The sequence below is a fragment of the Limulus polyphemus genome, unplaced genomic scaffold (assembly GCF_000517525.1).
Source record: "Limulus polyphemus unplaced genomic scaffold, Limulus_polyphemus-2.1.2 Scaffold2950, whole genome shotgun sequence".
NCBI lineage: Eukaryota > Metazoa > Arthropoda > Merostomata > Xiphosura > Limulidae > Limulus > Limulus polyphemus.
Window position 1 is genome coordinate 47,061 of NW_013668560.1, and position 4,382 is coordinate 51,442.

The 4,382-nt window shown below is 37.3% G+C and overlaps 1 pseudogene; it reads left to right on the forward strand.

Annotated features, from left to right (window-relative positions):
* Window positions 1-521: 521 nt before the first annotated feature.
* Window positions 522-4,382, forward strand: part of LOC106468293 — an 18,165-nt pseudogene continuing 14,304 nt past the window's right edge.

Genomic DNA, 4,382 nt, shown 5'->3' on the forward strand with positions numbered 1-4,382 from the left:
TAAGCAATCCTGAAAAATATTTGGGGGTGCTTAACTTTTGTCCAGGTGTATATATAATATTTGTTTTCTGGGACTTTAGGTATCCTGTACAAACAATAAACCAATCTTTATGCCGATCTGTGCAACTGATAACAACGCTCATATGTCACGTGATTGTGACATATCATGAGAAAGGAAGAGTATTTGAAATGCTGTAACCCTAATGATCCAGTTATTATGTTTCGTCGCTTACCAAGTGCCTATTGACGCCAGAATGCACTGTACCTTAAAATTCGTAAAACGGAAATGCTAAGAGTCGCCTTTAATTGGAAATGATTTCCCTGAGGATATTCTATTTATAGAAACTGTTCACTATAGGCTAAACGGAGTAAATGCTTACCTTAAAGATGTTTTTTGACTTGCATTTCGATAAATTTTATCACTTCAACAACATTCTCCTCCATTTTAAAAATAAACATCCGGGAAAAAAAAAAAGAAAAGAAAGATAGGTCTGCGCAAACTCAGTTATGCCTACCTTTCCGATTGGACAGTGTGAAATTAGAACGCACGACGTGAAATTTTATAACGACGAGTTCTGGAGTTAGCGAAGTAACTGAAGAGCTGGGGAATATAACAAGTAGATAATTCGAGTAAGAAAACCGAGACTATGCGCGATAGAACGTCAAGCACACGTTTAACTAACACAGCTAAACATAAGACCAAGCTGGTCGGTATTACTTTGTAGCTAACTGTCTAGATTGACCACTGGGATGCCACTGGAAAGGAAACGGTCGTCTCGCCGAAGAAGGAAGGAAGCCCATCATCCCACGAAGAAACGCCGGCCGGCCAACAAATGTAAAACTTGCTGCCGCAAGTTTACGGCTCTAATGTTTTCCCACGTCGGCTTGTGTGGTCTAGTGGTCGGCTACAGCATCATGGGTGCTTTCGCTTTCCGGGCGTTGGAGGCTCCCTATGAGGAGGAGAAAGCGGGGGAAGTGACCGAGATGCGGGAACAGACGGTGAAGCGATTGTGGGATATCACGTACAATTATAACGTACTCTATCGAGAAAACTGGACCAAAACTGTCACCTCCGAAATCAAAGACTTTCAGTCAGCCTTGATAGCAGCGGTCAGGGACGGTTATGACGGCAAAGTAGTGGAGGCCGGTCAACAGTGGTCATTCTCGGGGGCCTTCCTGTATTCACTCACTGTCATCACCACCATCGGTAGGAAAATTGAGAATTTGACTTTGGTTTACATACAGATATTTACTAGTCTGCCTACAAGAGTAGTTTCAAGCTCAAGTATAAATCAAACAAAAAAATACTATGATGCCTAAATTTAAAATCAAGATTTAAACATTCCACGTTATTTTCCGAGTTTTGTTTTGCTGTCAAATTTCTATACAATTCGATTTTTTTTCTCATTATTTGTGCGCTTCGTTATTAGATAATATTAGTTAAATTCAGATATTGGCCACCAGGTGCGAAGTTTAATGGCTACGTTTTGAAAAGTTTGAAGTTTACACCAACACAGAATGTATTCATACGCAAACCATAGCAACACTGTACATTGCTGGTTTTTCTTTTAGAACATACTTGAAAGAAGAAAAAAAAAAGGAAGACAAATTAGACTTGTCTCCATCTCTGTATCGGTTAACTATTCGTCTACATGATCACGTTTTCTATTTCGGGAACAAAAGTCTTTCACATTACAGTTAAGTCAAGCTATAATGTCGAAACCTAGGAGGGTTCTATTCGCAGTCGCGCTCTCTCTCTCTCCTGCTTAGACGTAGTTTTTGTCATTCAACATACTTCAACTGTGGTTTAGAATAACTGGAAAAATGCTATAAAAAAGAGGGTATTAAATATGTATATATATATATAACCTGTTTTCCAGATTGACAAGCTATACCGGAAACGATTTAAAATTATATTTTTTTATTTATCAGTCAGACTTGAGAAAAGGGAAAGCCGAGTTGATTACGTTTAAATAAACGTTGGGAAAAAGTTAAATGTCGGAAGAGAGTTGGGAACATTTTCGAGCTCAAATTACAAAAATAGGACACAATTATTTGCATATTTAGCTGTATATAACTCAGTAATCCAATATATTTACAAACACACGCCGATTTTTCCCATTATAATTACGTATTAGAAAAGGTATCGGACAATGTCAGGCTTAAAAAGTAATACTATAAATGGGGGCGTGGGTCTTCCCCTTTCACTATTTCGAACCGTAACACACGAACCGTATGTCCGACGAAATAGGTACTCGTGCTATGCTCACCATTAAACGTTACTTTCGTTGGCGTCGTTTTTCACATGTTTTGCAACCGATCTCCTTACTCAACTGAGCCCTCATCTGCGTCATTAAGGCAGTAAATATTAAATGACTGCCAGAATGCTTATCCATTTAGGCCCTCAGCCTTACCGCTGAGCCACAAGGGCGCTAGATATATATATAGATAGATATACCCTCGTAATCTGAGGGTCGCGGGTTCAAATCCCCGTCACACCAAACTACACAACAAACAAACAATTTCACTTAATAAATACCGAAATTATTTTAGTGTTTTGAGCATATTCATTTGAGTTGTTTTCAAATCCACGAGATAAAAAAAAAAAAGACAACATAAACTGCGCATGTTCATGGCGCACTTCTACATCCGAGGGCTTTTCAGTTCGTGAAGCGCCTTCTTACACGTCTTTCTTTTTCAACGTTATTTTGCCAACTACCTTAAAAAAGAGACTGTAAATATCAGGGGCTTCTTAAAATATCACAGAATATTTAAATACATACTTAAATAAAGTCGTTTTATGGGTTTAATTGCTGTTGTTGTTGTTGTTTTTAATCTAAAGAACAGCGTGTACTTATATGGTGAAAACAGAAAATTTTAGTCATGTATCATATAGATAAATTAGCCTTTTAAAATGTACCGAATAAGGTACGGGTCGTGTTACTAGTCATTCTCTTCCGAGAGTGAACGTGAATCTAAAGTGTATATCCCTATAACGAGTGCAGTGGTTAATTTCAGTTGGCGAAGAAACGTAGTGTTGACGTATTTATATTTGCTAAAACTAAAAACGTGTACATATAAATACAGCGGATTTTCCAATTATAGTTTGTTTTGTTTTTTGAATTTCGCGCAAAGCTACACGAGGGCTATCAGCGCTAGCCGTTCCTAATTTAGCAGTGTAAGACTAGAGGGAAGGCAGCTAGTCATCACCACCACCCACCGTTACGTGAAATAATATGAAACTCACACTGTATTTTGATGTAATTCGGCATATTACTAAATAAACCTTATTAAACGTCGACAGATAATTAAACATTTTGGCTTGATTTTCTATATATACTGTATCGCATTTTATATAAAAAAAAACTCATGAAATTGACAAATAACAAATCAACAGTTATTACAATATTACAGTTTCGTTGCCATGATTTAGTAGCTCACATTATATACCACGTGGTTACTAACCCAATAAACTACAATAATAAAAACTTAGAAAACGATTAACTGCGCTTTCTCTTAAACTTTCAGCTCTGTGTTATTTAACGAATAATACACATTTGTTTTCCACACCTGAGAAAAAAATTAAATGGTCCACTAACTTTGTTTTAGATTTGTATCAAATTTCGAAACTGGATATGCACGTGCCAGAGTTGTGTATGTTTAATATTCGATTTTAATAATGTTGAATGAAAAGTTTGGTAGGTTCGTCAATGCTCGACCAGATCTCGATAGGAGCCACATAATTCACTAGGCCTAATCAATTTTCTGAAGATTTCAGAATGAGAGGCAAGTAACGAATTCACTTTGTACATACTTTCGACAAGTCTGGAAAAGGGGCGTTAATAATCATGAAAATGTGTATCACAATTAATAAAAGGTAAAATACGTTTTTCAGAAGTTAAAACACATACTTTTTAAAGTTTTCATATTCTAAGAAAATGGAGTGTCGTAGCAGCCATGACGTCACGGGTGACAAGTTTAGCATCTAAATGTTTGGTTTACGGTGAATCGTTCGACAGTATGCAGTACCTCTAGGTTTAGACTAATGACTTGAAATATAGATCACAGATCTTCACGAGGAAACATAATGCCATAGCCAGATTGTTAAACGATATACAACCAAAGGACAAAACATTTTGAAAACAGCAACCCTCAAACTCCTCCTAACCTAAGAACTCAAACAACATTAAAATAATTTAAAACAGAAACAGGCTCCAAAACCACCCCACAACCTACTCGGAACAGCGTTCTCAACTACAAAATTAAAGTTATATTCATGACAGAGAACCTTTTTAGACCCCCCCCCCCCAAAGTCATTTTGATGAAGTTCAAACACGGCAGGGAACTTCCCGGCCCCCCCCCCCCCCATGATGAAGTTAGACG